Source organism: Eleutherodactylus coqui, chromosome 4 (assembly GCF_035609145.1).
Source record: "Eleutherodactylus coqui strain aEleCoq1 chromosome 4, aEleCoq1.hap1, whole genome shotgun sequence".
Lineage (NCBI taxonomy): Eukaryota > Metazoa > Chordata > Amphibia > Anura > Eleutherodactylidae > Eleutherodactylus > Eleutherodactylus coqui.
In genome coordinates, this window is record NC_089840.1 from 302,836,551 (window position 1) to 302,848,555 (window position 12,005).

The following is a 12,005-nucleotide window of genomic DNA, read 5'->3' on the forward strand; positions in this document are numbered from 1 at the left end:
CCGCTGCTCAGTGATACAAGTTTTGCGCTCTTTTGCCCACTGGAGTCTTTCTGTTTCTCTTAGACACAATGGCGCTGGAACTGGTCGTCTGCTGTTATACCATCCGTGCGGAGGAATGGCGAGTTGTGCGTCCGGACACGTTAGTTGGAGCTCCAGTGTTGTATGACTGTGCAGCCTGTTGGTCAGAACGATTCCTGACATCCTCCTCCGACCCCTTTCAGCGATGAGTTGTTTCCGTCCGCATGATCCCCTTTCGGTGGATGTTTCCTTGATCGCGCCATTCTCTGTATACTCTCCACACCGTTACATGATAACCCCCCCACAGTTGGCGGTGAGACCCCGGCTAGTCTAGCACCGATGACCGGCCTCGTTGGAAGTCGCTCCGATCGCTGGATCTTCCATCTAATGTGGATTCACACTGAAACTGATCCACGGAAAACTTATCACGTGATTTTATGCCGCACGCCGGGGTCACGGGGAGAATTACCGTACAGGGAAGCACAAATCATGGGGGGGCCGGAGGCTCTAATAAAGGGGCATTCAGTGTACATGTCACATCGCCCATTTGCAGCTCAGAAGCGAGAGGCCAACGGCTTTATTGGACTGGATGACCTCTACGTGTTGGCGGACGGTGACTGGCAGGAAGTTCTCAGTGCGGTTCCTCTGCCCTCATATGGAACTATATGGTGCGATGTGCATTAACCCCTTAGGGCCAATACGTAGGCGTAATGCATGACTGATGCGCACTGAACCCTCATTACTTTGCTATAAAGAAGCCCTTCAAAACCAGGACAAGAAAGGGTTACTGCTGCCAGGTTCTGAATGTAATGACTTCTTGCCCACAGAATGCTTACAGGTTCGGGGTCTCCAGAACTTGCACATTAAAACACATGCAGTACCCAGCATCCTCCAGCAGAGGGCGGCAGAGTCCTAGGATAGATGCTTGCTGTATCATGCAATAATCATGGAGGGGTTGCCACGCTCTGGCTTTGCCTTGGGAATGCTAAAGACTAAATATACTATTGGACTCGGAGCCATCCCTTCTAAGTGGGGGATTTACCTCCTTAATTGGGTTTTATAAAATCCCTCAGGGGAGCTCTGTATGCACGGAGCTGATTTATAAAAGGGATGTAGTAGAGCTGAGTTTGTCAGCTGGGTTGTCCATATTTCCCAGGGTCCACCTGGTTTGCTCTGACTTTATATGCTAGTAATTAAATAGTGTGTTCTGTGTTCTTCGTCTGTGTTCTCTGTGGGCTCTTATTCCTGCTTTTCTCTTTATCCTTGTCCGCTTCTTCCTCCTTTGTTTCTTTACTCCCCGGTGTTCTACCTTTGTCCTATAGGTGTTCTGGCCCACCAGGGTACGTCAGTGCCTAGAGGATGATGGTGGGCTCGTCCTTATTGGGGCGAGGGTTCTGCTGGTAGGCAGGGGTCTCCCTCTCATGGTTATCCGTTCAGGGCAGGATACCTCCCCTAGTTTCCAGCTATATTCGGGGCTGTTCATCTGGCATCTTACCTCCCACGCTGGGGTTGGATGTCGGCCATGCTGGATCGGATCTTCACCTACCTGGTAGGTTGACACGGTGGTCCACAGTCCTCACAGTACACTGCCACCATGGATCCCGCTGACTCCAACCATGGAGGTCTTCCTGAATTATTCCAGGAGATGATGCGTCAACGTTAGAGCAAATCTTGGCGTATCTTCACAATGGGAGTACCTGTCTCTCTGATATCTCCCCCGCCATAGCGGTACCGCAGTCCCCCACTGTTTCATCGCCTCCACTAGTAGCTGCCGTTTCTGGTTCCAGACCTCGCCTGGCGGTACTGCCTCGCTATGATGGGGATCCCACACAATGTTGCGGTTTTGTTGTTCAATGTACTTTAAACTTTTGTTACACTTTTTCCCTTCAGAACGCACCAAAATCACCTTTATAGTGTCTCACCTTACAGGTCGGGCTTTGGCGTGGGTCAATCCCCTCTGGGAACATAATGATCCGCTGGTTAATAACCTCGGTCTGTTCATTGAGTCCTTCTAGAAGGTGTTTGACGAGCCCGGTTGTTCATCCTCCGCTGCGTCCGCCCTGTTGCATCTCCATCAGAATAACCTCACTGTAGACCAATATGCCATTCACTTTTGAACTTTGGCCTCAGTGCTGGGGTGGAACAATGAAACCCTGGTGGCGGTGTTATGGATTGGTACTAAGGGTACCCGATGATGAATATCTGCCCCCTTCCAGATTAAAAGCTTCAAGGCCTGAGGCATGTGCATGCATGGAAGAATCACACACTCCCTTCTCTTCTGCCCATGCCTCTTTCGGCCGATCTGGGGATGTTTAGCCGCGGCTCCTCCTCTCCTTCAGAGCGCAGGAATGAAGGGTCGCCATGTTGCAGCTCCGCTCCCCGACTTCTTGTTTCGTAGAAGTCGGTAAGTTTTCTTGGTGGAAGCTTTTTCATCTTTTTGGGCATGCTGCGTGAGGGTGGGAGTTCCCAGAAGTAGAATCAAGTGGTTTTGGCTGTTTTTTTAGGTCGCTTGTGTAGTCGCTGGTCAGGTTAGGACGGGAGCTGTGTTAAGATGCGTCCATCCAGCTCTCCTTCCAGGCCACGCCCCCGGAAGAATCACACACTGACACACCTGCTGTTCAGCTGAATGACACGGCGTTATTCTAATCGAGCTGCATGGGGTTTTATAGAAAGTGTGCATAATTAATACGTCATGAAGTACGGCTCTAGCTGATTGGTTATTGCATTGTATGAGACTAGAGAGTCGTCATATTGAGTAGACGATGGGAGGGGGGAGCGAGTAGTTAGTCAGCACTTTCAGACAGCTGCGTTAGCAATTGTAAAACAGAAGCACATATTTGCAATAGGCATTTTACTTAGTTTATTACAATCCATTACAGTGGCATTTTGGGAGGAACTAGCAGGTTGCAAAGGCCCCTACCTCTTTGGATGGCCTTATTTCTCTGGCCACGAGGATTGACCTGCAGTTCCAGGAGAGATCCAGGCAGATTATGCAAAAGAGGAGATCAATCCATCTGGCTCCTCGCTTCCAGAGACCACTCTCCTCGCCACTGACCACTATCCAGTCTAGCGATCCTGAGCCAATGCAGGTGGATCGGCTCAGACTAACCGAGGAGGAGAGAGGTCAGTTGGAGAGGCTACCCTAGGTTAGGATTGCTCCTCTCCCAGGCTGAACTTGCCTGTAACCATGGTTCTTTCCAGGTGCCAAAGTGTCAGTGGCGGCTTTCCTGGATTCCGGCTCTGCCGGCAACTTCCTCAAACAGGCTTTGGTGGGCCGCCACCAAATTCCTCTCGGGCGTCTCGAGAAACCACTCGTGGTTTCTACTGTTAATGACAGTACCCTCTCTGAGACAATCCAGTTAGTTACAGAGCTGCTGGAGTTGAGGATTGGCGCTCTCCATTCTGAGAGGATTTCCCTGCTGGTTATGCCTGGGGCAACATTCTCTCTACTTCTAGGTGTGCTGTGGCTCCAATTATACAACCCCACCTTGGACAGGAGTACCGGTGAGGTATTAAATTGGGGCACAATCCGCTATACCAAGTGCTTGCATCCTGTCCACCGGGTTAGTTTACCATCTAACCTCCAGGGTTTATCAGAACCTTATAGCTTTGCTGACGTCTTTGACAAGAAAACGGCTGAGTGTCTGTCACCCCATCATCCCTACCAATGCCCAATCGACCTTGTGCCTAGTTCCATGCCTCCTTGAGGTAGAGTATACCCTCTTTCCCTGCACAAGACCCAGGCCACAGCTGAAAATGTTACCGAGAACCTGGCCAGAGGGTATACCCATAAGTCCTCATCTCCTGCCGGAGCAGGTTTTTTCTTTGTCGAAGAAAAGGACTATCGTGGCCAGAACGCGATCACAATTAAGAATAAATACCCTTTACTCTTGATACCTGAGTTATTTTATCAACTGCGGTTCGCTCACATTTTCACTAAGCTTGATCTGCATGGTGCTTATAACTCGATCCGCATCCGTGAGGAAGAGGAGTGGAAGACATCTTTTAATACCCGAGACGGACACTACGAATACTCGGTGATGCCCTTTGGTCTGGTTAACGCTCCAGGCGTCTTTCAGGAATTTGTTAATGACCTTTTCAGAGATCTCCTTCAGCAATGTGTCGTTGTGTATTTCCAAGATATCTTGATTTTTTTTTTCCTCAGATTTACCCTCACACCGGAGGCAGGTTCGTACGGTGCTCCAGCGATTAAGAGAGAACCGTTTGCTAAATTAGAGAGGTGTGTTTTTGAACGCGAGTCGCTTCCCTTTTTGGGGTATATTGTCTTCTGTCAAGGTTTGGAGATGGATCCTGAAAACGTCTGTGCAGTGCTGAGTTGGCCTCGTCCCTCCGGCCTTCGGGCAATCCAGCGATTCCTGGGCTTTGCAAACTACTATCGACAGTTTATCCCACACTTCTCTTCCCTGACCTCTCCCATCTCGGCTCTCACATGTAAGGGAGCTGATGCCAAGCAGTGGTCCCCATAGGCAGTCTGCTTTTCAAGCTCTAAAGATAGCCTTCTTGCCTTCCTCTGTGCTGCACCGACCGGATAGTAACATAGTAACATAGTATGTAAGGCCGAATGAAGACATTGTCCATCTAGTCCAGCCTGTCTATCCTACTGTGTTGATCCAGAGGAAGGCAAAAAAACCCAAGGCCAGAAGCCAATTAGCCCTTTTGGGGGAAAAATTCCTTCCCGACTCCCTAATGGCAATCAGACTGTTCCCTGGATCAACCCCTAATAGTTCCTACCTGCCTATATACCAGGATTGACACTTAACCTAATATTTATATCCTGTAATATCCTTCTTCTTCAGAAAGACATCAAGTCCCCTTTTAAACTGCTCTATCGATTTTGCCATCACCACTTCCTCCGGTAGAGAGTTCCACTGTCTAACTGCTCTTACAGTAAAGAACCCCTTTCTGTGTTGGTGATGAAACCTACTTTCCTCTAATCGTAGCGGATGTCCTCTTGTTACCTTTGTGGTCCTGGGTGTAAACAGATCACGGGAGAGATCCATGTGTTGTCCCCTCATGTACTTATACATGGTTGGACAAAGCAGTTCTTTCTGGAGGTCAATGCTTCTTCCTCGGGTGCAAGTGCAGTCCTACTGCAAAAAGGGGCATCTGGCAAGAAGGTGACATGCTTTTTTTTTTTCTCAGTCACTTTCCATGGCAAAACGGAATTACTCTATAGGGAATCGTAAGTTACTGGCTATCAAGATGGCCCTCACATTTTGGTGGTATCTGCTGGAGGGAGCTTCTCATCCCATTATAATTTACACTGACCATAAAAATCTGACGTATCTTCAGACTGCACAACGGCTTAACCCCCGTCAAGCTCGGTGGGCCTTGTATTTTGCACAGTTTGATTTCATATTGTTTTTTCGGCCTGCCGACCAAAATATTAAGGCTAACGCACTATCCAGAGCATTTGACTGTAACGACACTGCAGAGGCTCCACAATTCATAATTGAACCTGCCAGATTGGTGACCGTAGCTCTTGTTCGGGTTAAGGGTATCCCACCAGGGAAGATGTTCATGCCTAAGGCCAAGAGGAGAGGTGTCCTATCCTGGGGTCACTGTTCAAATTAGCTGGTCATACTGGGCAATGCAAGACTAGCAAGTTAATTTGCCGTCGGTACTGGTGGCCATCCATGATGAAGGATATCCGCAATTTCATGTCTTCCTGTACCTCTTGCGCCCAGTATAAACCTCAGAAAATGAGACCTGCAGGTCTGTTGTGCCCGTTGCCTATACCTGAGGCTCCATGGCAGCATATTGCCATGGACTTTATTACAGACTTACCTCCGTCCAGTGGTTGTACTGTTATATGGGTGGTAGTGGACTGATTTTCTGGCCCATTTTGTGCCTCTGCCCGGTTTGCCATCCGCCAGTCAACTTGTCAAGAAATTCATTGATCATATGTTCCGCCTCCATGGCTTTCCTAAGCATATTGTGTCATAGGGGAGCAATTTACATCTGCACTTTGGATATCTCTTTGTAAATTGATGGATATATCATTAGACTTCCTTTCGGCCTACCATCCACAGTCTAACGGGCAGGTGGAGCGTACCAACCAGATCCTGACTGGATATCTCCGCCATTTTACCAATGCCCACCAGGATGATTGAGTCAGTCTTCTATCCTGGGCGGAGTTTTCTCATAATCAGCACGTCAACAACTTCACGAAAACTTCTCCCTTCATAGTATATGGGCATCAACCCAGAGTTCCCTTGCCAGTCTCCATGACTTCCGAGGTTCCAGCAGCAGCTTCTTCAGCAGAGAATTTTGCAAAGATTTGGCAGGAGACCAAGGTGAATCTGGAGAAGTCAATCGCTTCCATGAAGAGGTTTTTGATGCAGGTGTCGGTCCTCCCCATAGTTTGTCCCAGGGAATAAAGTGTGGCTTTTCTTCAAACATATAAGGCTGAAAGTTCCATCTTATAAGCTTGCCCCACAAATTTTGGGTCCGTTTTGAAGTGTTGGGAGAAAATTCTGTTTGTTGTAGGCTGCGACTCCCTCCCTCCCCGCGTATACCTCAACTCTTTCCATGTCTCTGTCCTCAAACCACTTGTGCTCATTAGATTTTCAAAAATCCCAGACCAGATGCCATTCGGGTTAGTTCAGAGAATATCTTTGAGGTGAAAAATATTCTTGATGTAAAAGTCAGGAACAAAACCTTTTACTTAGTGGACTGGAATGGTTCTGGACCGGAGAAGAGGTCATGGGAGCCATCTGAGGACATCAACGCTCTCAGTCTATGGGATATACCCTCCCCCCAGGGCCCTGGCCCCCCAGTCTATGGGATATACCCACCCTCCCTCTAGGGCCCTGCCCCCCCCAATCTATGGGATATACCCTCCCCCCCTGGGCCCTAGCCCACCAGTCTATGGGATATACCCTCCCCCCAGGCCCCTGGCCCACCAGTGTATGGGATATACCCCCCAGGGCCCTGGCACACCCGTCTATGGGATATACCCTCCCCCCAGGACCATGACCCCAGAGTCTATGGGATGTGCTCCCACCTAGGGCCCTGGTCCCCTCAGTCTATGGGCTTTACCCTCCCCCCCAGCACCTTAGTCCCCTCAGTGTATGGTATATACCCTCCCTCCAGAGCCCTGCCCCCCCAGTCTGTGGGATATACCTTCCCCCCCCCCCCCAGGGCCCTGCCCCCACCCCAGTCTATGGGATACACCCTCCCTCTCAGGGCCCTGGGGACAAGTTATCCCATAGACTGGCCGGCCAGGGTCCTGGGTGGAGGGTATATCCCGTAGACTGGGGTGACCAGGGCCCTAGGTGGGAGCACATCCCATAAACTCTGGGGACCAGGGCCCTGGGGGAAGGGTGTATTCCTTAGGCTTCTTTCCCACAAGCGCATATCGGCCAGCCATTATGCGCTTTGATCTGATGCATTGGATTCTAATGCATCAGATCTCATGGGCGTATTTGTGAGACGTAAAAATGCCCGGCCGGCCAATATAGTGACGGGCGTTTTTACATCAGACCCAAAACATAGTCCTGGAACTATCTTTTGGGCCAGAATACGTCGGCAGCGGCTGTAGGTGGGAGAGAGTTTAGCAGCGTGGCTGTTAAACTCCCTCCCTCTGTTCTCCCCAGTGCAGACTCATCTTTCTTCCTTCATGCTGGTTCTGTGCAATGGGAGGGGGTGGGATGGGGGTGGAGCTAAGCGGTGATCTGCCCTGCCTCCTCCCATTGATGGCTATGGACATGGGTAGAGCTAAGTGCCTGTCCTCTCCTCGCCCTTTGTCCATAGCCAACAATGGGAGGAGGCGGGGAGGTAGAGAGGTGAGCCTGCACGGGGAAGGAGAGGAGAAATAGGAGACAGCCTGATGCGGTCGGCGCATATGAACGGGTGCTCAAACGTTTGATTTGTGTGCCCGTTCACCGGTTTCTCGCCCCCAATGTAGTGTATATTGGCCCGCAGTGCAAACCGCCGTCCAATGTCCGCTCGTGTGAAAGAAGCCTAAGACTGCAGTCCTAGTGCCGTCCATCTGCCCAATCTTCCCCCAGATAATTAGTTCTTAACAGTCTCCTTTTACCCCTAATAGCATCTCAGGTTAAACATTCACCACTTTTGTCACATTGCATCTGACTCCTCGGGAACGTCCACCAGCGGGGAATTTCCCATGAATAATTGAATATTTCAGGCTGCTGCTCGGGTCCCGGGGAGGGCAGGATGGCACATTAAACAAAGTTATGCTAATTAGAGATGTGAAATATAATTTACGGAGGGCGGCAAATTAATTAGGATTGGAATCTTTGGAGGCCTCGGCGGCATCTCCGCATCCAACTATTTACGGCACAAGCGCAGAAGTCCGTTCCTATTATTGGGGCTTGGCGGGAGGCTTTAGCCTTGGGCCAGTCTCACACGGGCCGATTTGAATTGCGGAATCCTTATCATTCCTGTGAACCCGGCCTCAAAGGGATATTTCAAAACTGTGGAAGCAGGTAGAGCAGAGGTCTGGGGAGAGACTGCAACTCTACAGGCTTGGCCTGTAATCTCCACAAGGAGAAACCGTACCACTGGACGTAAATGTCGGAGGGTCAGTGGAGCATACGGGCGCGGCTGCAGCATGGGATTCATCATTGTAATAATAAGCTAGGACTTTCTTAACCCTTAAGGATGCGGCCTTCTTTCCGCTTTCTCCTCCGCGCTCTCACCACATCATAACTCGTATCTATCTGTCGCGGTCGGACGGCTGCTTGGGTTTTACGGGACGAGTTATATTTTTCAGTGATACTATTTAATGTACCAGAAAATGAACTAAAAAGCTTCAAAAACTCCAAGGGCTCCTGCACCCTGCCGAGGGTGATATGTGAACAATTGCTGCAATATTGCATATTTGCTCACGCACTGTTTGAGCATCAGCCTGCGCTTTTCTCACGCGATAAGACGATAACAGGTGCTGATAATGTTAAAAGGGCATCACATCGCACAAAAAACGCAAGTTCGTGCGTTGCAATGAATCGGAAACTTCATGCGGAAGCAGAGAAGAAAAAGCACAAAGCAGTCATGCCGCAATTTCCAAATCTCACAACATGTTTGTCTGATTGTTCTCAGTATGAGAAACCAAGTCATCTTGTAGGTATGAGGCCTTTAATGGCCAACAAAAATACATGATGTTATAGCAGCTTCGGGGTTCTTCTTACTGACCCTTCATCAGCCCAATGAAACAGGCTTGGACGGAACACAATTATAGCAAATGTAGAGGGGAGGAAGGACTGGGTGTGGTGGGGGGATGTCACCAGGTGTAGAGCTGACAACGGGGTCTGGTGGGGGGATGTCACCTGGTGTAGAGCTGACAACGGGGTCTGGTGGGGGGATGTCACCAGGTGTAGAGCTGACAACGGGGTCTGGTGGGGGGGATGGCACCAGGTGTAGAGCTGACAACGGGGTCTGGTGGGGGGGGGGGGGGATGTCACCAGGAGTAGAGCTGACAACGAGGTCTGGTGGGGGGATGTCACCAGGAGTAGAGCTGACAACGGGGTCTGGTGGTGGGATGGCACCAGGTGTAGAGCTGACAACGGGGTCTGGTGGGGGGATGTCACCTGGTGTAGAGCTGACAACGGGGTCTGGTGGGGGGATGTCACCAGGAGTAGAGCTGACAACGGGGTCTGGTGGTGGGATGTCACCAGGTGTAGAGCTGACAACGGGATCTGGTGGTGGGATGTCACCAGGAGTAGCGCTGACAACGGGGTCTGGTGGTGGGATGGCACCAGGTGTAGAGCTGACAACGGGGTCTGGTGGGGGGATGTCACCTGGTATAGAGATGACAACGGGGTCTGGTGGGGGGATGTCACCAGGAGTAGAGCTGACAACGGGGTCTGGTGGTGGGATGGCACCAGGTGTAGAGCTGACAATGGGGTCTGGTGGGGGGATGGCACCAGGTGTAGAGCTGACAACGGGGTCTGGTGGGGGGATGTCACCTGGTGTAGAGCTGACAATGGGGTCTGGTGGGGGGATGTCACCAGGTGTAGAGCTGACAACGGGATCTGGTGGTGGGATGTCACCAGGAGTAGAGCTGACAACGGGGTCTGGTGGTGGGATGGCACCAGGTGTAGAGCTGACAACGGGGTCTGGTGGGGGGATGTCACCAGGTGTAGAGCTGACAACGGGGTCTGGTGGGGGGATGTCACCAGGAGTAGAGCTGACAACGGGGTCTGGTGGTGGGATGGCACCAGGTGTAGAGCTGACAACGGGGTCTGGTGGGGGGATGGCACCAGGTGTAGAGCTGACAACGGGGTCTGGTGGTGGGGGGATGTCACCAGGTGCAGAGCTGACAGCGGGGTCTGGTGGGGGGATGGCACCAGGGGTAGAGCTGACAACGGGGTCTGGCGGGGGGATGGCACCAGGTGTAGAGCTGACAACGGGGCCTGGCGGTGGGATGTCACCAGGTGTAGAGCTGACAACGGGGTCTGGCGGTTGGATGTCACCAGGTGTAGAAATGACAACGGGGTCTGGTGGGGGGATGTCACCGGGTGTAGAGCTGACAACGGGGCCTGATGGGGGGATGTAACCGGGTGTAGAGCTGACAACGGGGTCTGGTGGGGGGATGTCACTAGGTGTAGAGCTGAGAACGGGGTCTGGCGGTGGGGGGATGTCACCAGGAGTAGAGCTAACTGGGTCTGGTGGTGGGATGTCACCAACCAATCAGTACGGGACATTGTAGCATCTGGGCCTTCTTGGGTTCACTGTTGGCCATGTTACTGGGAGATGGAAGCCATCCGGTGTGTGTGGTGCAGCTACATTCAGGGAGACGTAAACTGAAAGAACGTGGACAATGAAGCCTTGTATGAGCTGTTGAGATCTCACACACATTGTCTGTCATCGCTTAGAGGATCTCACAGGCCATTGGAACATCCATTAGCAACAGAACCATCTGCAGAGAACGGCATGTGAAGGGTTACCACGGACGAGCGGCTGCACAGCAGCGCCTGCGATGGGACCTGGAGCAACGGACTGTAAGTGAGTGGAAGGAAGTGTTGTGGATGAATCACAGTCCACCATCTTCCAATCGGATGATGGCACTTGGGTATGGCGGTTGTCAGTAGAGCGGTTCTAAGTGACTGTGTCGTCCCAACAGTGATGTTTGGAGGAGGTTCTGCTGTGGTGGTGGTGATTCTGCTGGAAAGGACAGGGGCCATCGGTTATAGTGAACTCCACCCTTACCACCAATGCGTACAGAGACATCCCAAACAATGTGGCATCAGCTGCCCTGTGGTAATACTCTGTACAGCTCCGTGTCTCCACCAACATGACGTGCGCCATGTCATACGGCATGCAGTAGGAGGAGCAGGACGTCTGCAGACTTCATTGGCCGCCCAAAGTCCGGCTCTCAATCCCTTCGAGCGGGGCGATTTAGAGCGCCGTATCCGTGTGCCCAACACACACCTCATCCCCGCATCACTACCTAAAGCTTCTCCAGGAATGGAGGCAAATCCCTCCATAAATCTATGGGGATCTTGTGGAAGCGGCCGAAGGGGACTGTAGTCATCGAGGCCGAAGCAGACCAACACTGGATGGCAAATGCAGAAGAAGACAAGAGCCGCATCATTAGCATTGTCATTTCTCTGTAGTTAAGTGCTTGAATGGAACCCACGTATATATGACCACATCTTGTCGCACAGACTACAACATCTCATGAGGGTTGACACTTGGTCTCACACTCAACCACGGCGTGCACAACACAATGGATCCTGTCAAATCAATTCATGGACTGCAAAGCAAAATCTGGCCCCGTATAAGGTATACAGCCAGTGGAATACAAACTATATCCGACCAGGCGAAGATACGCAGAATGTAAGTAATAGAAAACTGCTTCTGCTGACGGCGTGAACGGACGCAGTGAGGACCTCAGGACTGAAGAGCCGCTCGTCTGCATGTTACTACCAACAAGGGGACAGACAAAAGAAGAGTCTGCACTTTTTCCTATGTCTGAATTTAAAAAAGTGGGGAAAACTTAA